The sequence below is a fragment of the Siphateles boraxobius genome, unplaced genomic scaffold (genome assembly GCF_051911475.1).
Source record: "Siphateles boraxobius isolate OS27281-9 unplaced genomic scaffold, OSU_SipBor_1 16, whole genome shotgun sequence".
Taxonomy (NCBI): Eukaryota; Metazoa; Chordata; class Actinopteri; order Cypriniformes; family Leuciscidae; genus Siphateles; species Siphateles boraxobius.
In genome coordinates this window covers 20,433,050-20,457,662 of record NW_027508766.1, presented here as the reverse complement: position 1 = coordinate 20,457,662, position 24,613 = coordinate 20,433,050, and the positions used below count along the sequence as shown (strand labels likewise).

The 24,613-nt window shown below is 45.2% G+C and overlaps 1 long non-coding RNA gene across 2 annotated transcripts in view; it reads left to right on the top strand.

Moving 5' to 3' along the window:
- Positions 1-2,569: 2,569 nt before the first annotated feature.
- The window catches only part of LOC143739417 (uncharacterized), a 65,618-nt gene continuing 43,574 nt past the window's right edge, over positions 2,570-24,613 (top strand). Inside the window, exons 1-5 of one of the 2 annotated variants that reach the window (XR_013204191.1) lie at positions 2,570-3,375; positions 3,456-3,516; positions 4,001-4,102; positions 4,725-4,793; positions 4,900-5,004. This is a non-coding gene — a long non-coding RNA (uncharacterized LOC143739417). Of the gene's footprint in view, positions 3,376-3,455; positions 3,517-4,000; positions 4,103-4,724; positions 4,794-4,896; positions 5,005-24,613 lie in introns of both variants that reach the window. The other variant, XR_013204190.1, reaches the window with a different exon arrangement.

The window sequence follows — 24,613 nt, the reverse complement described above, 5'->3', positions numbered from 1 at the left end:
TTCCACCATGTGTGCTATTTTATGTAATTTAGCAAAAAACAACAAAAATGATTTTCATACATGAAGGATTTCATGACTGGAAAAATGCTATCAGAGAGAAGCGGGAATCATTTCTAACCACAGTTCTAGTCCAGGGCACCTAAAGGCTTCTGAGTTTGCTGAGAATTTTCTGTCAGTTTCACAAGGGCAACAGAAAAGCATTAATTCTGTTCTAAGCAATGCATATGCAGAGAAGGTTAGAGTAAATCGCAAAGCTTTCCTTTCCATTCTAGATATTATAATCAATTTGTCAAAGAGAAATGTAGCACTGCTGGTAACTGGACAGGAGAAAGTGAAGATGGCAACTTTAATAATATTCTGACATGGAAATCTTCATTCAACACCACACTGAAATATCATCTTGAGACGGCACCAAAAAATGCCAAATACAAGAATTCAAAACGAATTAATAGCATGCTGTAAAGCTGAGATTCAGGAGGACATAATTAAGAAAATTAAAAAAAACAGGTTTTTCACAGTCCTTGCTGATGAAAAGATGGATGTGAGCGGGACCGTACAACTGTCTGTCTGCATTCGCTACATCAACGATAACAATGGACCCGAAATTTTACAACCACTTAGACTATTCAAATCCTGTCCCCAATTTTTTGGGGTGTTCATATACCAAGTACCAACAAAGTCACCAAATTTCGGACCATTCCGATGAAGCTATGATTTTACACATTATTTTATTTAAATTCTTCGGGACCATTTGGTACGAAGAACCCTAAAGAGCTTCAACCACGGGCACTATTGACACATTGCCGAAGCCATGCACTCAACCTTCTGCTAGTCCATGGATGTTCTGACATCCCTCTCATAAGGAACACCATGGCTATCATTGAGAATGTTGCAGTATTTTTCTTTGCATCTGCTGTTAGGTAGAACATGTTACAAGAGCAACCACAAGGAAGCAAGGACACACAGGCAAGTGACATAAGAAAAATAGGCATCCCAATCATGTCCAACACACGCTGGAACTTCAGAGGGAAGATAGTAGGTGCTTTTCTGGATCCCTTCAATGCAGCCCATTCTGCCCCCATAGAGATAGAATCAGAAACATCATCAAACTCCAAAAGGGCTAGCAACCTACGACACAGTATAGAGTCGTTTGACACAATTGTCACTGCTGTCACAACAAACAAAATTCTAGGCTACATCCAACCACTGACTGAGGAGTTACAATCAACAAATATGGACCTGATGGCTGCCTACAAAGAGGCCAGAGAGGTGGCTCAGGTCATTTCTACACTAAGAAATGAGAAGGGCTTCCATGAAATTTACGAAAAGTCAACAGAAATGGCCAGCACCACTGATGTGGTTCCAGTAAAAAAATCATGTAAACAATAGGCAGCAAAATAGGGACAACCCCTCACAGTCAATAGAAGAACATTACAAACTCAATCTATTCTACTCCTTTATTGACCATATGACAAACCAACTAAACACGAGGTTTGTGGAAAACTCTGAGCCAGCTATGCTTGCTGCATACCTAATACCTTCAGCTTTGTCCAAACTCACAAAAGAAAAGCAAGAAATGATGGTATCATGGTACAGAGGAGAGCACCCTCAGCCAGACTCCATTGACCAGGAGATTCAGAGATGGAAGGTAAAGAACCAATTAAAACAGTGCTGACATCAACAGCAAAAGAAACAATGGATCGCATAGACATACAATACTACCCCAACATCCACTGTATCCTCTCCATCTTCCTTACACTACCTGTGACCACCTGTTCATGTGAGAGGTCATTCTCTGCATTGAGACATCTGAAAGCTTGGATACAATCGAGCATGGGAAATGACAGGCTATCAGGACTTGCAATGATGCATGGACATAAAAAACAGAGCACTTTTTCTATGTACACAAAAAGCCTATTTCTCTGAAATATTGTTCACAAATCTGTTTAAATCTGTGTTAGTGAGCACTTCTCCTTTGCCGAGATAATCCATCCACCTCACAGGTGTGGCATATCAAGATGCTGATTAGACAGCATGATTATTGCACATGTGTGCCTTAGGGTGGCCACAATAAAATGCCACTCTAAAATGTGCAGTTTTATCCTACAGCACAATGCTACAGATGTCACAAGTGTTGAGGGAGCGTGGCATTGGCATGCTGACTGCAGGAATGTCCACCAGAGCCTGTGAATTGAATGTTCATTTCTCTACCATAAGCCGTCTCAAAAGGCGTTTCAGAGAATTTGGCAGTACATCCAACCGGCCTCACAACCGCAGACCACGTGTAACCACACCAGCCCAGGACTTCCACATCCAGCATCTTCACCTCCAAGATCGTCCTGAGACCAGCCACAGATGGTGAAACAATAGATTTTCCATAACCAAAGAATTTCTGCACAAACTGTCAGAAACTGTCTCAGGGAAGCTTATCTGCAGTTCGTCGTCGGAACTGGCTTGAGTGGGCAAATGCTCACATTCAATGGCGTCCGGCACTTTGGAGAGGTGTTCTCTTCACGGATGAATCCCGGTTTTCACTGTACAGGGCAGATGGCAGACAGCGTGTATGGCATCGTGTGGGTGAGCGGTTTGCCAACGTTGTGGATCAAGTGGCCATGGTGGCGGTGGGGTTATGGTATGGACAGGCGTATGTTATGAACAATGAACACAGGTGCATTTTATTGATGGCATTTTGAATGCACAGAGATACCGTGAAGAGATCCTGAGGCCCATTGTTGTGCCATTAATCCACGACCATCACATCATGTTGCAGCATGATAATGCACAGCCCCATGTTGCAAGGATCTGTACACAATTCCTGGAAGCTGAAAACATCCCAGTTCTTGCATGGCAGCATACTCACCAGACATGTCACCCATTGAGCATGTTTGGGATGCTCTGGATCGGCATATACGACAGCGTGTTCCAGATCCTGCCAATATCCAGCAACTTCACACAGCTATTGTGTGAGTGGACCAACATTTCACAGGCAACAATCAACAACCTGATCAACTCTATGCGAATGAGATGTTGCACTGCGTCAGGTAAATAATGATGTTTGATTTTAAAATGCTTTCCCCATCATTGGTCTGACAAACACATCAACACTGGCTCAACTAATGCAATTATTTGTGTGGGACTGTTGCTGTTTTTTGATAGCACTGCAGAGTTTAGAATGTCTTTTAACACTGAAAGATTACACACTTCACCGTTAATTACCTACATCAAAAAGATGCTGCATCATTAGGGTGCTTTTTTAGAACTAACCTCAAATTTTCCTTCCCATAACAGTAAGAATGAGAACAATGACACAACCCAAGATAATCACGCTACTACATCCGTTTTGGTTAAACTTCCTGTTAATGTTGTCTTAAATGAGTAAGTGTCAACTTTCTTTTCTCACTTTATAGAGTTCAGTATATATTACTCACTAATATGTCACTTATTTGATGTTTCAGTGGAGAGTCAACTCGGTTTGTCAGATATCCTGACCGAGCACAACTTGATCATGTATATACGGTAAAGCTAATTACACATCATGCGCTTTTTTTAAAGTGGACATAACATTGGCCCTTTTTAGTCTCATTGTGCAGGACTCATTTCTGCACATTATGCCAAAGAAACCAATGCTTCTCTTTTTAATCTTTTATCCAAAAGCAATAAGATGGTTTCTGTTTATCTGACATTACCAGGCCATGTAGGCAGAACAAATAATGTTAATCAAAGCCACAACATCATTTAGATATTGTATTAGTATGTTGTAGGTATGTTGTAGTGTGTCACCGTACTCGGTGATTGCTGGGGGTGTTCCTTCACAATGCACTGCAAATTCACTGTAACATCAATTCAAGTTCCACTCTGTGAAAATAAAAAGGGTTGCAAATATTGTTTCATGTTAACTAAATCTGAGCTCAATTATTTTAAATGTTTCCTTACAACCAGTTCTGGACTTTTCATAATCCATAACCTTTTTCTCTCTTCTTTTTCAAAAAAATAACACTAGGTGGAGAACATTGGAAAATTGTTTGTACCTGTGAATATTTCCTTTTTGTTTCCAGTGGAGATTACGTTAGATGTCATATGGAGTGTGTCTTTTCCTGAAATAGTGAGTGACAGGCTCAAATACAGTACATACAGTACATTTGACTCAATTTAAAATCTGCCTCCGCTGATCTGATCACAAGTGCACAGCCCGAAATACAGACTCATTGCATTGTGTTTCCATCAAGACTCGGGTTACCTTCAGGAGTTCAGGGACGCACATGGTAATTCATGCATCTCATTTGGAGTGTAAACGTCCTTGTGCATCCCAGCAAACAGCAAATCACAACCTACTCTTATAACACATGTTTTTTTGAGAAAACAATAGTCTTTAATATTTAAAGATTTAACTTTAAAGATAACCACCCAATAAAATGTTTTTGCTCAACTATTGTTCAAACGAAGGGTTAGATGGTTTTACTTTTACTATACTTTCATGACCAACCACAAACATCATGAGATGTGATTTGAAGCCATGATGGGAAAGAAAACAAAGCCTTACAAACACCCTTCTAGATGAAGTCATCTGCCCGCCTGTGATGTGTGTTTTGAAAGTCTCGTAAAAACACCTACTAAAGTTCCTCACTGTAATTTCTTCTTCTTCCTCTTCTTCTTCTTCTTCTTCTTCTTCTTCTTCTTCTTCTTCTTCTTCTTCTTCTTCTTCTTCTTCTTCTTCTCTGAGCCAGAATGAAACCAGTACAACTTGTGAAAACCAAGTTTTCTCCAAACATGTCAAAAGCTCCAATCTGACACAGGTGATTTTTTTTTTTTTAAGCCTTAACTCTACTGTAATTTTTATAATTAGTAGTAAGTAGTAAGAATTGGTTTCATACTATGGAGGTGTACCTTTTTCTTTAGCAGCATTGCAGTGCATTTACGTGTCATCTCATTGGTTGCTCCATCCAGCTGTTGACTGATCAACCAGTCAGCTTTAGGTTTACTGGGAATATGAGTTCAGTCACACAGGTAAAAAAATATCTTATAATGTATCAAATGCGTTAGTACCAACTATGGATGCAGTTATCTAACAGAAGTTTTTCAGTTAATATAGGCACTCAAACATCCTCAGCGACCCATCTTACCTGTGGTGTGCCCCAGGGATCGGATCTGGCACCTCTATTATTCTCTTTGTACATGTTACCCCTGGGGACTATCATGAATAGATTTGGTGTGTCTTACCACTGCTACGCGGATGACACCCAAATCTATATACCAATAAAACACAAAGACAGCCAAGCACTTGAGTGATTAGATGCATGTCTTCATGAACTAAAACTGTGGTTTACAAATAATTTCATGCTATTGAACGATGATAAAACCCAAATCATTCTATTAGGTCCAAATGAGCTCTCTAACGTTAATTGTACCGACCTAGGGACCCTCACACCACACCTTACAACCAACTTAAAAAATTGGGGTTTTATCTTGACAGCAGTCTTAAATTAAACAAACAAATTAGCACAGTTAGCGCTAGTTTTTATCATCTTCGCCGACTAGCCAAAGTTAAAACATTTTTAAGTAGAGACAGCTTTGAGACAGTCATTCATGCTTTCATTTCCACAAGATTGGACTACTGCAACTCACTATATGTCGGGCTCCCTCAGTCTGCAATTTCTCTGATTCAGATGGTCCAAAACACGGCTGCCCAATTGCTAACCGGCAGCCGTAAACGTGATCATATTACCCCAACTCTGCGCTCTCTACACCGGCTGCCAGTCTGATATCGAATTGACTTTAAAATCTTAACTTTCACCTAGAAAGCCCGTTGTAATCAAGCCCCCAAATTATTTCTAACTTTATCGTACCTCACAATCCACCCAGATCGCTTCGGTCTAGAGAGCAACATCTTCTGTCTGATCCTCGATCTCGCTGACAATGCCGAGGTGATCGAGCTTTTGCAGTGGCTGGCCCTAAGTTGTGGATTAACCTGCCACTACATGTTAGAACTGCTTCTACATTAACTGAATTTTAATCCATGCTTAAAAATCATCTTTACTCTTATGCTTTCAATTCTTTGTAGCTCTACTGTGTTGATGGTCTTCATCTTTATTTAAATGTTTTTATCCATTTTTTCTTCCTGTTTTTCTTTGATGTACAGACAGCACTTTGGCCTACCAAGGTTGATTTTAAATATAAATTTGATTTCATTTGATTTCATTGGACACTGCGCTTGTGTACCCGTACTCTGTTACCAGGCAGCGTGTACAGTGCTTGTGACAAAGAAACACACACAACAGAGCAAACAGAGAGCAGAATCAAATATCAGAGAAAGATATCTATGAAGAAAATGTATAGAATTAATAGAATGTTAAACAAATTAAATATTTACGCATATATAGCTGCTGAGCATGAAATTGATAAGAGAAAAGCGGAGTTGATTGAGTGGCACAGACACGCAAGCTTGTCGAGTGCACATCCCCTTTTCACATACATCAATGGAATGTTTGTTGTTCGGTTGGATATGTCAATCGAAAAGAAGGTAAAACAAAGCACATATTTCTAACGTTAACTGATAGTAAAAAAAGATGGCACACATTTGTCATTTGGATTGGTATAAGTAAAAGCTTGAACTGTTATGTGATTTATGTGTAACGTCGCGGTTACGTATGTAACCCTCGTTCCCTGAGTAGGGAACGGAGACGTTACGTCGGATGACGACGAATGGGGTTTCGCTTAGAAAGCCTATCGACTTAGAGTATTAAAAACGAGCCAATGGCAAAGAAATGCCATGGGTCTGCGGAATTTGCATTGCGTATCTCCGCCCTACCTCGTGGGTGTAAAAGGAAGAGGCTGGCAACATGCAGATATGTTTCTTCGCTGAGGAGCCAAGACTGAGCTTCAGGCGATCCCCGCGGTACAGTGGAAAGTGGCAGGTAGACGTAACGTCTCCGTTCCCTACTCAGGGAACGAGGGTTACATACGTAACCGAGACGTTCCCTTTCGTTGTCACTCCGAGTTACGTCGGATGACGACGAATGGGGTTACCAGTCTAATCACGCCACCTTCTCGGCTGTCTTCCAGTGCCCTGCTTAAATCTGTGATCCCTGTCGTGAGACTGGCACGGACGAAGGACTCCTATTTAGCACAGGAATACCAAGGTACACTGGGGGCACATCCCAAGGTTTAGGGGAATATGCAATTAATGCCAACCCAGAGGGGGGGACTTAGAGAATACACATATGACCCGAAGGATGCATATGGAGAACACTGGGGTGTCCAGCCGGAGGTGGAATATTTCAACCCCAGGGGTGGCAAGGGGGCTTGCCAAGGGAAAGACACATGCTCAGAGAGGCTTACAGTGGAAATACACATGTGGGGGTTGCTCAGGGGAGGGACCATAGACACGGGAGGCACCTAGCCGACGCGCATTGCAACAGACACTGGCGCCGACGTCAGCAGTGCTGGAGGAACTCAGGGCTTTCGGAGAAGCTCACCTGAGGGGAATATCGCACGTATCCAGTCCGTGGAGTGGAATGGCGAGCAAGCGAAGACACCTGAGCGGGTCCAGTACAAGCTGGTTGAAGCGAGTACATGAAAGGACACCGGCTGAACTCGGAGATTGTAGAATCTGGCGAATGTGTTCGGTGTCGCCCAGCCTGCTGCTCTGCAGATGTCTGTTAGCGAGGCGCCATGCGCTAGAGCCCAAGAGGACGCCACACTCCGGGTGGAGTGGGTAGTCACACCAAGGGGGCACGGTCGACCTTGCTGCTGGTAAGCCAAAGCAATGTACAACAGTGAGACAACCTTTGCTTTGAGAGAGCTTTTCCCATCAGCTTCCCACCATAACAGACAAAGAGCTGGTCTGAGGTCCTGAAACACTGCGTTCTGTCTACATAGGCGCGGAGGGCGCGTACTGGACAGAGCAGTGCCATGGCTGTGTCTGCCTCCTCCAGGGGCAGCGCTTGCAGGTTCACCACCTGGTCCCCGAAGGGAGTGGTAGGAACCTTGGGCACATATCCAGGCCGGGGTCTCAGGATCACGTGAGAGTAAGCCGGCCCGAATTACAGGCACGCTTCGTCAACGGAGAATACGTGCAGGTTCCCTACCCGCTTGATGGAGGCCAGTGCAGCCAGGAGCGCTGTCTTCATTGACAGGAACTTAAGCTCCACTGATTGCAGAGGCTCAAAGGGAGCACTCCGCAGGGCAGTTAGCACCACTGCGAGGTCCCAAGAGGGAACGAGAGGAGGGCAAGGAGGATTTAGTCTCCTCGCTCCTCTCAGGAACCTGACGATCAGGTCGTGCCTCCCCAAAGACTTACCTTCAACAAAGTCATGCTGTGCGGCAATGGCGGCGACATAGACTTTTAGGGTGGAAGGAGACAGCCTTCGCTCCAACCCATCTTGTAGGAAGGAAAGCACGACACTGATCGAACATCTCCGGGGGTCTTCTCGGTGAGAAGAGCACCAGTTGACGAAGAGGTTCCACTTCAATGCATAGAGATGTCTAGTGGACGATGCTCTAGCGGAAGTGATGGTAGCCACCACCGGTGGTGGTAGGGTACTCAAACCTCCCTCGTCCCATCCAGGAGCCACATGTGGAGGTTCCGAAGATCAGGACGAGGGTGCCGTAGGGTGCCCCGTCCCTGAGTAAGGAGGTCCTTCCTCAGAAGGATCGGCCAGGGAGGTGCTGTCGCAAGGAGTACTAATTCGGAGAACCAGGTCCGGGTGGGCCAGTAAGGTGCAACCAGAATGACCTGCTCCTCGTCCTCCCTGACCTTGCGCAAGGTCTGCGCAAGAAGGCTCACTGGGGGAAACGCATATTTGCGGGCCTGCGGCCAGCTGTGCGCCATAGCATCCGTGCCGAGCGTCCCTCGGTCAGGGAATAATGCTGGGCGCAATGGGTCGAGTCGTGGGAGGCAAACAGATCTATCTGTGCGTCCCCAAACTGGTCCCAAATCAGCTGAACCGACCGGGGATGGAGCCGCCCTTCTCCCGGGAGGAGCTGAAACCGTGAGCTCGTCGGCAACACAGTTCAGAGCTCCGGGGATATAAATGGCACGAAGCGACCTCAGATGCTTCTGACTCCATAAGAGGAGGTGGCGGGCGAGTTGCGACATACGGCGGGAGCGCAGACCACCTTGACGGTACGCTACAGTGGCGGTATTGTCTGATCGGACTAGTACGTGTTGGCCCTTGAGCACGGCCCGGAAGCGGCGCAGAGGAAAACATACAGCCAGCAACTCGAGGCAATTGATGTGCCATAGGCGCTGGGGTCCTATCCAGGAGCCCGCGGCAGCACGTCCATTGCACATGGCGCCCCAGCCCGTGGAGGAGGCATCTGTCGTTACAACAACATGCCGCGAAGCTCGTTCCAGGGGCTTTCCGGCCCGTAGAAAGCTGAGGTTCGCCCACGGGGGGAAGGTCTGACGGCAGGTTTGAGTAACTGGTACTCGGAGGGTGCCGTGATGCCATACCCACCTCGGAACTCGGTCGCGAAGCCAAAGCTGAAGCGGTCTCATATGAAGCAATCCGAGTGGCGTTGCCGTGGCTGCAGATGCCATATGCCATATGCCCCAGGAGCCTCTGAAAGAGTTTCAGTGGAACCGCACTCTTGCCCTCGAACTGTCTCAGACAAGTCAGCAGTGACTGCGCGCGCTCGCTCGTAAGCTGCGCGGACATGGCGACTGAGTCGATTTCCATACCGAGAAAAGAGATCCTCTGCACGGGGCAAAGTTTGCTCTTCTCCCAGTTGACCCGAAGGCCCAGACGGGCTAGGTGCCGGACAACTAGGTCCCTGTGTTCGCAAACCTGATCTCGAGAGTGAGCTAGGATCAGCCAGTTGTCGAGATAGTTCAGGATGCAAATGCCGCGTACCCGAAGGGGAACAAGGGCTGCCTCGACGACCTTCGTGAAGACGGGAGGAGACAGGGCTAGCCCGAATGGGAGAACCGCTTACTGATATGCCTGCCCCTCAAAAGCAAACCGAAGGAACGGTCTGTGTCGAGGGAGAATGGAGACATGAAACTAGGCATCCTTCAGGTCGATCGCTGCAAACCAATCCTGGGGCCGTAGACATTCGAAAATGCGCTTGGCAGTGAGCATCTTGAACGGCAGCCCGTGAAGGGAGCAGTGCAGGTCCAGGATTGGCCGTAACCCACCGATTTTCTTCGAGACAATGAAGTACGGGCTGTAGAAGCCGGACCTCATTTCGGCTGGAGGGACAGTCTCCAGCACCCTTCGCCAGCAGGGTGGCAACCTCCGCTCTCATGATAGGGGCATTACCACCGACCATAGTGGAGTGGACTCCCCTGAAGCGGGGAGGAGACCGCGCGAATTGAATCGCGTAGCCGAGCCTGATCGTTCGCGCGACCCAGCGGGACAGGTTGGGAAGCCCTAACCAGGCTCCCAAGAACTGTGGGGACGGGGGGGATGTGGCTGGCGCTTTCGGCGATGGGCAGACTGAGGGATCTGAGCGGACGGCGGGGCCGTCGGGGTCTGCCTCAGCCTGCTCATGGGTGGTTGAGAACTGTTGTTCACGCCCTGAACCGCACTGCCGAAGGGCCAACCTGGGATATGAGGTAGTCGAGCAGACGGGTCCGCCTGACATCTTGCACATCGGACAGGTTAAGCCACAGGCTTGAATGGTGGACATCACCTGACCCAGGGAGCGTGCGGCCACTTTCGTCACTCGGGGAGCAAGGTCAGTGGCGGCGCGCAGCTCAATGAAGAGCCCTGGGTCAGTCCTACCCTCCTGCATGTCCATGAACACCTGGGCCAGGTAGACCAGCAGAATGGCCATGGCATGCAGTGAGGCGGCTGCCTGTCCTGGGCGCTATAGGATTTCGCCACAAGTGTAGACGAAAAACTACAGGCTTCGGACAGGTGCTTAGGATCGCGCCGAGAAGAAGCACCCTGAGGACACATGAGCATCGCATCACAGCGTTCAGCCGGGGGACCCCAGTGTACCCATGGGCAGCGGCCCCGTCGAGGGAAGGAAGGGCGGAGGAGATCAATGAGGGATCGCTGGAAGACATGGGGGTCTTTGAGAATTTCGAGATCTCCTGATGCACATCCGGGAAGAAAGGAATTGGGGTTAGACGGCGACGAGAGTCAGCGGCCACCCCAAAACCAATCGTCCCGGGAAAACATGCCCGTCATCTCAGGATCTGACTCGACAAATGCCATATGCACACCCGAAAATGGCAGCACTGTCAAATCTTCACTTCCTGAAGATTCTTGCCCGCCCTGTGATGCTGCGATGGACAACAGATCCGATTCTGGAACGTCAAAGTAAACCCGCGGGGGTTCCGAAGACGGGCTCGCGGGCATCCCGTGATCGCTCACGGGTTGCGTCAATAAAGAGGGGGGCGTGGGGCACGGACGGATAGTCGGCGCCTTTCCACACCAACACCCTCAGGTCACCCTGGCCACCAGCCGAAGTAGCACCTCACGTGGAGTGTTAGATCGGGGTGTGGATGAGGGGACTCTCTCTCAAACAAGATCATTGAGTCTCGACCGTAATGAAGCGATGGTCACGTTCCCTCAGGGAGCACGTGAGTCATCCACAAACGCTGCTCTGGCGTGATCAAGCCCAAGCACGCGGAGCAGATAATGTGCCCATAAAAATCGAAAATGAGTCAACCGCAACCAGAAATGCACGTGCATCTTTAAAAAGACGTGACGCGTGCGAGCTCTTTTGTGAGAGGAAAGAAAACTCTGAGAGTGTTGAAGCGCCCGGGGAGAAACACACTCACTGGCAAACCACTGCACAGATAAGCAGGAAGCACGCACTCGCCGGGAGTTCGCCGTCACACCAACACCAGAGAATCTCGCTCGTCTGTAAGAAGCTGACAGTTCAGAGATGGCTGGTGGAAAGAAAAATTAACTTGGCTCCGAAGCGAAAACATATCTGCCAGCGTCTTCCTTTTATACCCACGAGGTAGGGCGCAGATACGCTATGCAAATTCCGCAGACCCATGGCATTTCTTTGCCATTGGCTCGTTTTGTAATACTCGAAGTTGATAGGCTTTCTAAGTGAAACCCCATTCGTCGTCATCCGACGTAACTCGGAGTGACAACGAAAGGAAACAAGTGGTTCCCTGCTGGACAAGAAGCTTACTGTTCGCAAACATCCGAAGTGACTTCCTCTTTGCCGAAGCCTTCTTAGCCATAATAACTGTCCTCAGATCAGTTTTGCCAGAAGTCTTCGGCTGAGAGTGCCGCGTCTGGTCCCACTGTTTGGAAGGGGGAGCGCGAGACGCGACACTCTGCTTCTGTTGCGCCCTATGTGAGGAGCTGACTGACGGCCTGGACTGCTCCCGCCCAGCAGTACCGGGGACATGATTTTTTAAGAGGCATAAATTTCTGAAACGCTGCCGACTGTTTCTTCTCTTCCTGAAATCTATCTATGACAGTATTGACAGAATCACCAAAAAGACCATGAGGAGAGAGCGGAGCGTCCAAAAGAAAAGCTTTGTCTTTTTCTTTCATACCAGAGAGATTTAACCATAGATGCCTCTCTGCGGCCACCAGGGCTGCCATAGTACGGCCCATTAGCTTGGCCGACTCCTTGGTGGCGCGCAGAGATAAATCTGCAGCCTGACGCAGTTCGCGAACTACGTCAGTGCTGACCTCTTGAGTGTCACTCACATCCTTTAATAAGTCAGCCGGGTAAGCCTGCAAGATGGATATCGTGTGCAGGCAGGCCGATGCTTGACCAGCCGCCGAATACGCCTTACCCACTAAAGCTGACGTACTTCTAAGAGGCTTAGAGGGTAAAAGTGGTGCTTTAAAAGAAGATGCAGCTTCAGCAGAAAAATGACTAGCAAGCGCCTCTTCTGCTTTGGGCATCGCCCCATAACCATGAGATTTAGCCCCCACAATGTTTGAATAAGTGGAAGTTTGAGGGCTAAAAACACGATGAGAGACCGGCTTTTTCCACGATCTCGAAACCTCTGTGTGGAGATCAGGGAAGAAGGGCAAGCACTGGCGTGGAGGTTGAGAACGGGAAGGCAAAAATCTTTCATCTAATTTAGATTTTTCTCTAGACTCCTGCCTAACAACTGGCCACTCGATGCTTAATTTAGAAACAGCACGAGTGAGCACCTCCATAAGCTCCTCACTTTCGGGAGAGCGAGATGGCGAATCATCGACATCTCCCACATCCAGACTAACAACATCCAGATCCTCAGAACTGGATAGTTGCAGTACTGGGGCCTCAGTTCGGGGGGAAGAAACCGCAGAGCGTGCTTCCGAACCCGAGACTGAGGCACTGTATCTAACAGGTAAGGGCTGAGATAGGGCAGAGCCCGTCTCAAGCCCCGCTGTTAGATCCATCTGCGATCCCCACGAATGACGTCGCCACTCAGCCTCGGCATAAGCGGGACCCGATCCGCGGGGATCGCGAACCGAACCCCTCTCCTCAAAGAGTGATCGGCGGGAGCGGAGCGTTCTAAGAGGCAAACGCTCGCAATGCTCACAATCAGCCCCCTCGAGAGCTGACTGGGCATGCTGCACTCCCAAACAAACAACACATAAGCTGTGTGTATCCCCGCTCGTTAAATAGCGCGAGCAGGGAGGAACACACTTCTTAAATTGTTGTTCGCTCGCCATTGTCTCTCAATATAATATATATATATATATATATATATATAGTTTTTTGAAATAGTGAAACTCGTGCTTAGTGACAGACAAAAACACTTGAGACAGATCCACATATAGCACTTACTGAAGGCAAAGAAGCTGCCGCGCTTGTGTTTTGGGGGTGCTTTATAGTTTCCTGGTCGATGACGTCACCCGCCTATGACGTTCCGTATCTCCATTGGACTGATTCCATACGTGCTTCATGACGCACACACGCAGAGGCGTTCCCACAGCTTGACGCAGCTCCAGTTCCCTTGAAAGGGAACCTATTGTAATTGCTATTTCAAAAGGAAAAAAATTCCCCTAAAACGCATCGTGCAGCCCAAAACGTAAGGCCTAGAGACTTGAAACTCGGCCAGATGGTAGGCCACACTTTTGGGGAGAACCTATCAGAGTATGACCCCGATTGGCCCATAGGTGGCGCTACAGCAACCAAAAGTATTAAATTGCTCATAACTCATAGACCGTTAACTCAAGACGGACAAAATGTATATCTCCAATTTCGATTTAGGCAAGAAAAATGTTCCGCTATGTTGAATTTTGTCCAGGACCTACTTTTGCGAACTAGTCCCTGGTTTTTCGCCCGATCCGAACCAAACCAGTCTAGGCCTATTCTCTGGACTCTCTAGATCAATAATTATCGAAAAAAAGTTGAAATTTTGTATTTGGGTGGCTGTAACAGGGTCATTTAGAAAAGGGGCGGGGCAAAATACAGTCAAAAGGCTATAAATCCTAAACGAAAAGTAAAAACTTCACAAAAACTGATGAGCATATGTGTCATAACATGGTGAAGAAGCATTCAAAGTTTCATGGAGATCGGACCATAGGGGGCGCTATAACTGTCAAAAAGGTCTCATTATTATTAGGTGTTCAAGCAAAAAGTGCTGAAAACCTATTGTAATTGCTATTTGAAAAAAATGATTCCCCTAAAACGCATTGTGCAGCCCAAACCGTAAGGCCCAGAGACTTGAAACTCGGCCAGATGGTAGGCTACACGTTTGGGGACAACCTATCAGAGTATGACCCCGATTGGCCCATAGGTGGCGCTACAGCAACCAAAAGTACTAAATTGCTGTTAACTCCTCGACCATTAGTCCTAGCCTCAATCTGTTTACACAACTGTGCTCCTTGGCTCAAGACGGACAAAATGTATATCTCCAATTTCGATTTAGGCAAGAAATATTTTCCGCTATGTCGAATTTTGTCCAAAACCTACTTTTGCGAACTAGTCCCTGGTTTTTAGCCCGATCGGAACCAAACCAGTCTAGGCCTATTCTCTGGACTCTCTAGATCAATAATTATCGAAAAAAAGTTGAAATTTTGCATTTGGGTGGTTGTAACAGGGTCATTTAGAAAAGGGGCGGGGCAAAATACAGTCAAAAGCCTATAAATCCTAAACGAAAAGTCAAAACTTCACAAAAATTGATGAGCATATGTGTCATAACATGGTGAAGAAGCATGCAACGTTTCATGGAGATCGGACGATAGGGGGCGCTATAACTGTCAAAAAGGTCTCATTATTATTAGGTGTTCAAGCACAAAGTGCTGAAAACCTATTGTAATTGCTATTTGAAAAAAAAAATTACCGTAAAACGCATCGTGCAGCCCAAACCGTAAGGCCCAGAGACTTGAAACTCGGCCAGATGGTAGGCCACAGGTTTGGGGACAACCTATCAGAGTATGACCCCGATTGGCCCGTAGGTGGCGCTACAGCAACCAAAAGTACTAAATTGCTGTTAACTCCTCGACCGTTGGTCCTAGCCTCAAGCTGTTTACACAACTGTGATCCTTGGTACAAGACGGACAAAATGTATATCTACAATTCCGATTTAGGCAAGAAAGATTTTCCGCTATGTCGAATTTTGTCCAAATCCTACTTTTGCGAACTAGTCCCTGGTTTTTCGCCCGATCGGAACCAAACCAGTCTAGGCCTATTCTCTGGACTCTCTAGATCAATAATTATCGAAAAAAAGTTGAAATTTTGTATTTGGGTGGCTGTAACAGGGTCATTTAGAAAAGGGGCGGGGCAAAATACAGTCAAAAGCCTATAAATCCTAAACGAAAAGTCAAAACTTCACAAAAAGTGATGAGCATATGTGTCATAACATGGTGAAGAAGCATTCAAAGTTTCTTGGAGATCGGACCATAGGGGGCGCTATAACTGTCAAAAAGGTCTCATTATTATTAGGTGTTCAAGCACAAAGTGCTGAAAACCTATTGTAATTGCTATTTGAAAAATATTATTCCCCTAAAACGCATTGTGCAGCCCAAACCGTAAGGCCCAGAGACTTGAAACTCGGCCAGATGGTAGGCTACACGTTTGGGGACAACCTATCAGAGTATGACCCCGATTGGCCCATAGGTGGCGCTACAGCAACCAAAAGTACTAAATTGCTGTTAACTCCTCGACCATTAGTCCTAGCCTCAATCTGTTTACACAACTGTGCTCCTTGGCTCAAGACGGACAAAATGTATATCTCCAATTTCGATTTAGGCAAGAAATATTTTCCGCTATGTCGAATTTTGTCCAAAACCTACTTTTGCGAACTAGTCCCTGGTTTTTAGCCCGATCGGAACCAAACCAGTCTAGGCCTATTCTCTGGACTCTCTAGATCAATAATTATCGAAAAAAAGTTGAAATTTTGCATTTGGGTGGTTGTAACAGGGTCATTTAGAAAAGGGGCGGGGCAAAATACAGTCAAAAGCCTATAAATCCTAAACGAAAAGTCAAAACTTCACAAAAATTGATGAGCATATGTGTCATAACATGGTGAAGAAGCATGCAACGTTTCATGGAGATCGGACGATAGGGGGCGCTATAACTGTCAAAAAGGTCTCATTATTATTAGGTGTTCAAGCACAAAGTGCTGAAAACCTATTGTAATTGCTATTTGAAAAAAAAAATTACCGTAAAACGCATCGTGCAGCCCAAACCGTAAGGCCCAGAGACTTGAAACTCGGCCAGATGGTAGGCCACAGGTTTGGGGACAACCTATCAGAGTATGACCCCGATTGGCCCATAGGTGGCGCTACAGCAACCAAAAGTACTAAATTGCTGTTAACTCCTCGACCGTTGGTCCTAGCCTCAAGCTGTTTACACAACTGTGATCCTTGGTACAAGACGGACAAAATGTATATCTACAATTCCGATTTAGGCAAGAAAGATTTTCCGCTATGTCGAATTTTGTCCAAATCCTACTTTTGCGAACTAGTCCCTGGTTTTTCGCCCGATCGGAACCAAACCAGTCTAGGCCTATTCTCTGGACTCTCTAGATCAATAATTATCGAAAAATAGTTGAAATTTTGCATTTGGGTGGCTGTAACAGGGTAATTTAGAAAAGGGGCGGGGCAAAATACAGTCAAAAGCCTATAAATCCTAAACGAAAAGTCAAAACTTCACAAAAAGTGATGAGCATATGTGTCATCACATGGTGAAGAAGCATTCAAAGTTTCATGTTGATCGGACCATAGGGGGCGCTATAACTGTCAAAAAGGTCTCATTATTATTAGGTGTTCAAGCACGAAGTGCTGAAAACCTATTGTAATTGCTATTTAAAAAAAAAATTCCCCTAAAACGCATTGTGCAGCCCAAACCGTAAGGCCCAGAGACTTGAAACTCGGCAAGATGGTAGGCCACACGTTTGGGACAACCTGTCAGAGTATGACCCCGATTGGCCCATAGGTGGCGCTACAGCAACCAAAAGTACTAAATTGCTGTTAACTCCTCGACCGTTGGTCCTAGCCTCAAGCTGTTTACACAACTGTGATCCTTGGCTCAAGACGGACAAAATGTATATCTCCAATTTTGATTTAGGCAAGAAATATTTTCCGCTATGTCGAATTTCGTCCAAAACCTACTTTTGCGAACTAGTCCCTGGTTTTTCGCCCGATCGGAACCAAACCAGTCTAGGCCTATTCTCTGGACTCTGTAGATCAATAATTATCGAAAAAAAGTTGAAATTTTGCATTTGGGTGGCTCTAACAGGGTCATTTAGAAAAGGGGCGGGCAAAATACAGTCAAAAGCCTATAAATCCTAAACGAAAAGTCAGAACTTCACAAAAATTGATGAGCATATGTGTCATAACATGGTGAAGAAGCATGCAAAGTTTCATGGAGATCGGACCATAGGGGGCGCTATAACTGTCAAAAAGGTCTCATTATTATTAGGTGTTCAAGCACGAAGTGCTGAAAACCTATTGTAATTGCTATTTGAAAAAAAATTACCCTAAAACGCATCGTGCAGCCCAAACCGTAAGGCCCAGAGACTTGAAACTCGGCCAGATGGTAGGCCACACGTTTGGGGACAACCTATCAGAGTATGATCCCCCGATTGGCCCATAGGTGGCGCTACAGCAACCAAAAGTACTAAATTGCTGTTAACTCCTCGACCGTTGGTCCTAGCCTCAAGTTGTTTACACAACTGTGATCCTTGGCTCAAGACGGAAAAAAAAAGTATATCTCCAATTCCGATTTAGGCAAGAAAGATCTTCCGCTATGTCGAATTTTAACCAAAACCTACTTTTGCGAACTAGTCCCTGGTTTTTCGCCCGATCGGAACCAAACCAGTCTAGGCATATTCTCTGGTCTCTCTAGATCAATAATTATCGAAAAAAAGTTGAAATTTTACATTTGGGTGGCTGTAACAGGGTAATTTAGAAAAGGGGCGGGGCAAAATACAGTCAAAAGCCTATAAATCCTAAACGAAAAGTCAAAACTTCACAAAAAGTGATGAGCATATGTGTCATAACATGGTGAAGAAGCATTCAAAGTTTCATGTTGATCGGACCATAGGGGGAGCTATAACTGTCAAAAAGGTCTCATTATTATTAGGTGTTCAAGCACGAAGTGCTGAAAACCGATTGTAATTGCTATTTGAAAAAAAAAATCCCCTAAAACGCTTTGTGCAGCCCAAACCGTAAGGCCCAGAGACTTGAAACTCGGCAAGATGGTAGGCCACACGTTTGGGACAACCTGTCAGAGTATGACCCCGATTGGCCCATAGGTGGCGCTACAGCAACCAAAAGTACTAAATTGCTGTTAACTCCTCGACCTTTGGTCCTAGCCTCAAGCTGTTTACACAACTGTGATCCTTGGCTCAAGACGGACAAAATGTATATCTCCAATTTTGATTTAGGCAAGAAATATTTTCCGCTATGTCGAATTTCGTCCAAAACCTACTTTTGCAAACTAGTCCCTGATTTTTCGCCCGATCGGAACCAAACCAGTCTAGGCCTATTCTCTGGACTCTGTAGATCAATAATTATCGAAAAAAAGTTGAAATTTTGCATTTGGGTGGCTGTAACAGGGTCATTTAGAAAAGGGGCGGGGCAAAATACAGTCAAAAGCCTATAAATCCTAAACGAAAAGTCAAAACTTCACAATAATTGATGAGCATATGTGTCATAACATGGTGAAGAAGCATGCAAAGTTTCATGGAGATCAGACCATAGGGGGCGCTATAACTGTCAAAAAGGTCTCTTTATTATTAGGTGTTCAAGCACGAAGTGCTGAAAACCTATTGTAATTGCTATTTGAAAAAAAAAAAAAACCCTAAAACGCATCGTGCAGTCCAAACCGTAAGGCCCAGAGACTTGAAACTCGGCCAGATGGTAGGCCACACGTTTGGGGACAACCTATCAGAGTATGACCCCGATTGGCCCGTAGGTGGCGCTACAGCAACCAAAAGTACTAAATTGCTGTTAACTCCTCGACCGTTGGTCCTAGCCTCAAGTTGTTTACACAACTGTGATCCTTGGCTCAAGACGGAAAAAAAGTATATCTCCAATTCCGATTTAGGCAAGAAAGATCTTCCGCTATGTCGAATTTTAACCAAAACCTACTTTTGCGAACTAGTCCCTGGTTTTTCGCCCGATCGGAACCAAACCAGTCTAGGCCTATTCTCTGGACTCTCTAGATCAATAATTATCGAAAAAAAGTTGAAATTTTACATTTGGGTGGCTGTAACAGGGTTATTGAGAAAAGGGGCGGGGCAAAATACAGTCAAAAGCCTATAAATCCTAAACGAAAAGTCAAAACTTCACAAAAATTGATGAGCATATGTGTCATAACATGGTGAAGAAGCATGCAAAGTTTCATGCTGATCGGACCATAGGGGGCGCTATAACTGTTAAAATGGTCTCATTAGTATTAGGTGTTCAAGCACGAAGTGCTGAAAAGCTATTGTAATTGCTATTTGAAAAAAAAAATACCCTAAAACGCATCGTGCAGCCCAAACCGTAAGGCCCAGGGACTTGAAACTCGGCCAGATGGTAGGCCACACGTTTGGGGACAACCTATCAGAGTATGACCCCGATTGGCCCGTAGGTGGCGCTACAGCAACCAAAAGTACTAAATTGCTGTTAACTCCTCGACCGTTGGTCCTAGCCTCAATCTGTTTACACAACTGTGATCCTTGGCTCAAGACGGACAAAATGTATATCTCCAATTCCGATTTAGGCAAGAAAGATTTTCCACTATGTCGAATTTTGTCCAAAACCTACTTTTGCGAACTAGTCCCTGGTTTTTCGCCCGATCGGAACCAAACCAGTCTAGGCCTATTCTCTGGACTCTGTAGATCAATAATTATCGGAAAAAAGTTGAAATTTTGCATTTTGGTGGCTGTAACAGGGTCATTTAGAAAAGGGGCGGGGCAAAATACAGTCAAAAGCCTATAAATCCTAAACGAAAAGTCAAAACTTCACAAAAATTGATGAGCATATGTGTCATAACATGGTGAAGAAGCATGCAAAGTTTCATGGAGATCGGACCATAGGGGGCGCTATAACTGTCAAAAAGGTCTCATTATTATTAGGTGTTCAAGCACGAAGTGCTGAAAACCTATTGTAATTGCTATTTGAAAAAAAAATTCCCCTAAAACGCATTGTGCAGCCCAAACCGTAAGGCCCAGAGACTTGAAACTCGGCAAGATGGTAGGCCACACGTTTGGGATAACTTGTCAGAGTATGACCCCGATTGGCCCATAGGTGGCGTTACAGCAACCAAAAGTACTAAATTGCTATTAACTCCTCGACCGTTGGTCCTAGCCTCAAGCTGTTTACACAACTGTGATCCTTGGCTCAAGACGGACAAAATGTATATCTCCAATTTCGATTTAGGCAAGAAATATTTTCCGCTATGTCGAATTTTGTCCAAAACCTACTTTTGCGAACTAGTCCCTGGTTTTTAGCCCGATCGGAACCAAACCAGTCTAGGCCTATTCTCTGGACTCTCTAGATCAATAATTATCGATAAATAGTTGAAATTTTGCATTTGGGTGGCTGTAACAGGGTCATTTAGAAAAGGGGCGGGGCAAAATACAGTCAAAAGCCTATAAATCCTAAACGAAAAGTCAAAACTTCACAAAAAGTGATGAGCATAATGTGTCATAACATGGTGAAGAAGCATTCAAAGTTTTATGGAGATCGGACCATGGGCGGCGCTATAAATGTCAAAAAGGTCTCATTATTATTAGGTGTTCAAGCACGAAGTGCTGAAAACCTATTGTAATTGCTATTTGAAAAAAAAAAATTCCCCTAAAACGCATTGTGCAGCCCAAACCGTAAGGGCCAGAGACTTGAAACTCGGCCAGATGGTAGGCCACACGTTTGGGGACAACCTATCAGAGTATGACCCCGATTGGCCCATAGGTGGCGCTACAGCAACCAAAAGTACTAAATTGCTGTTAACTCCTCGACCGTTAGTCCTAGCCTCAATCTGTTTACACAACTGTGCTCCTTGGCTCAAGACGGACAAAATGTATGTCTCCAATTTTGATTTAGGCAAGAAATATTTTCCGCTATGCCGAATTTTGTCCAAAACCTACTTTTGCGAACTAGTCCCTGGTTTTTCACCCGATCGGAATCAAACCAGTCTAGGCCTATTCTCTGGACTCTCTAGATCAATAATTATCGAAAAAAAGTTGAAATTTTGCATTTTGGTGGCTCTAACAGGGTCATTTAGAAAAGGGGCGGGGCAAAATACAGTCAAAAGCCTATAAATCCTAAACGAAAAGTCAAAACTTCACAAAAATTGATGAGCATATGTGTCATAACATGGTGAAGAAGCATTCAAAGTTTCATGTTGATCGGACCATAGGGGGAGCTATAACTGTCAAAAAGGTCTCATTATTATTAGGTGTTCAAGCACGAAGTGCTGAAAACCGATTGTAATTGCTATTTGAAAAAAAAAATCCCCTAAAACGCTTTGTGCAGCCCAAACCGTAAGGCCCAGAGACTTGAAACTCGGCAAGATGGTAGGCCACACGTTTGGGACAACCTGTCAGAGTATGACCCCGATTGGCCCATAGGTGGCGCTACAGCAACCAAAAGTACTAAATTGCTGTTAACTCCTCGACCTTTGGTCCTAGCCTCAAGCTGTTTACACAACTGTGATCCTTGGCTCAAGACGGACAAAATGTATATCTCCAATTTTGATTTAGGCAAGAAATATTTTCCGCTATGTCGAATTTCGTCCAAAACCTACTTTTGCAAACTAGTCCCTGATTTTTCGCCCGATCGGAACCAAACCAGTCTAGGCCTATTCTCTGGACTCTGTAGATCAATAATTATCGAAAAAAAGTTGAAATTTTGCATTTGGGTGGCTGTAACAGGGTCATTTAGAAAAGGGGCGGGGCAAAATACAGTCAAAAGCCTATAAATCCTAAACGAAAAGTCAAAACTTCACAATAATTGATGAGCATATGTGTCATAACATGGTGAAGAAGCATGCAAAGTTTCATGGAGATCAGACCATAGGGGGCGCTATAACTGTCAAAAAGGTCTCTTTATTATTAGGTGTTCAAGCACGAAGTGCTGAAAACCTATTGTAATTGCTATTTGAAAAAAAAAAAAAACCCTAAAACGCATCGTGCAGTCCAAACCGTAAGGCCCAGAGACTTGAAACTCGGCCAGATGGTAGGCCACACGTTTGGGGACAACCTATCAGAGTATGACCCCGATTGGCCCGTAGGTGGCGCTACAGCAACCAAAAGTACTAAATTGCTGTTAACTCCTCGACCGTTGGTCCTAGCCTCAAGTTGTTTACACAACTGTGATCCTTGGCTCAAGACGGAAAAAAAGTATATCTCCAATTCCGATTTAGGCAAGAAAGATCTTCCGCTATGTCGAATTTTAACCAAAACCTACTTTTGCGAACTAGTCCCTGGTTTTTCGCCCGATCGGAACCAAACCAGTCTAGGCCTATTCTCTGGACTCTCTAGATCAATAATTATCGAAAAAAAGTTGAAATTTTACATTTGGGTGGCTGTAACAGGGTTATTGAGAAAAGGGGCGGGGCAAAATACAGTCAAAAGCCTATAAATCCTAAACGAAAAGTCAAAACTTCACAAAAATTGATGAGCATATGTGTCATAACATGGTGAAGAAGCATGCAAAGTTTCATGCTGATCGGACCATAGGGGGCGCTATAACTGTTAAAATGGTCTCATTAGTATTAGGTGTTCAAGCACGAAGTGCTGAAAAGCTATTGTAATTGCTATTTGAAAAAAAAAATACCCTAAAACGCATCGTGCAGCCCAAACCGTAAGGCCCAGGGACTTGAAACTCGGCCAGATGGTAGGCCACACGTTTGGGGACAACCTATCAGAGTATGACCCCGATTGGCCCGTAGGTGGCGCTACAGCAACCAAAAGTACTAAATTGCTGTTAACTCCTCGACCGTTGGTCCTAGCCTCAATCTGTTTACACAACTGTGATCCTTGGCTCAAGACGGACAAAATGTATATCTCCAATTCCGATTTAGGCAAGAAAGATTTTCCACTATGTCGAATTTTGTCCAAAACCTACTTTTGCGAACTAGTCCCTGGTTTTTCGCCCGATCGGAACCAAACCAGTCTAGGCCTATTCTCTGGACTCTGTAGATCAATAATTATCGGAAAAAAGTTGAAATTTTGCATTTTGGTGGCTGTAACAGGGTCATTTAGAAAAGGGGCGGGGCAAAATACAGTCAAAAGCCTATAAATCCTAAACGAAAAGTCAAAACTTCACAAAAATTGATGAGCATATGTGTCATAACATGGTGAAGAAGCATGCAAAGTTTCATGGAGATCGAACCATAGGGGGCGCTATAACTGTCAAAAAGGTCTCATTATTATTAGGTGTTCAAGCACGAAGTGCTGAAAACCTATTGTAATTGCTATTTGAAAAAAAAATTCCCCTAAAACGCATTGTGCAGCCCAAACCGTAAGGCCCAGAGACTTGAAACTCGGCAAGATGGTAGGCCACACGTTTGGGATAACTTGTCAGAGTATGACCCCGATTGGCCCATAGGTGGCGTTACAGCAACCAAAAGTACTAAATTGCTATTAACTCCTCGACCGTTGGTCCTAGCCTCAAGCTGTTTACACAACTGTGATCCTTGGCTCAAGACGGACAAAATGTATATCTCCAATTTCGATTTAGGCAAGAAATATTTTCCGCTATGTCGAATTTTGTCCAAAACCTACTTTTGCGAACTAGTCCCTGGTTTTTAGCCCGATCGGAACCAAACCAGTCTAGGCCTATTCTCTGGACTCTCTAGATCAATAATTATCGATAAATAGTTGAAATTTTGCATTTGGGTGGCTGTAACAGGGTCATTTAGAAAAGGGGCGGGGCAAAATACAGTCAAAAGCCTATAAATCCTAAACGAAAAGTCAAAACTTCACAAAAAGTGATGAGCATAATGTGTCATAACATGGTGAAGAAGCATTCAAAGTTTTATGGAGATCGGACCATGGGCGGCGCTATAAATGTCAAAAAGGTCTCATTATTATTAGGTGTTCAAGCACGAAGTGCTGAAAACCTATTGTAATTGCTATTTGAAAAAAAAAAATTCCCCTAAAACGCATTGTGCAGCCCAAACCGTAAGGGCCAGAGACTTGAAACTCGGCCAGATGGTAGGCCACACGTTTGGGGACAACCTATCAGAGTATGACCCCGATTGGCCCATAGGTGGCGCTACAGCAACCAAAAGTACTAAATTGCTGTTAACTCCT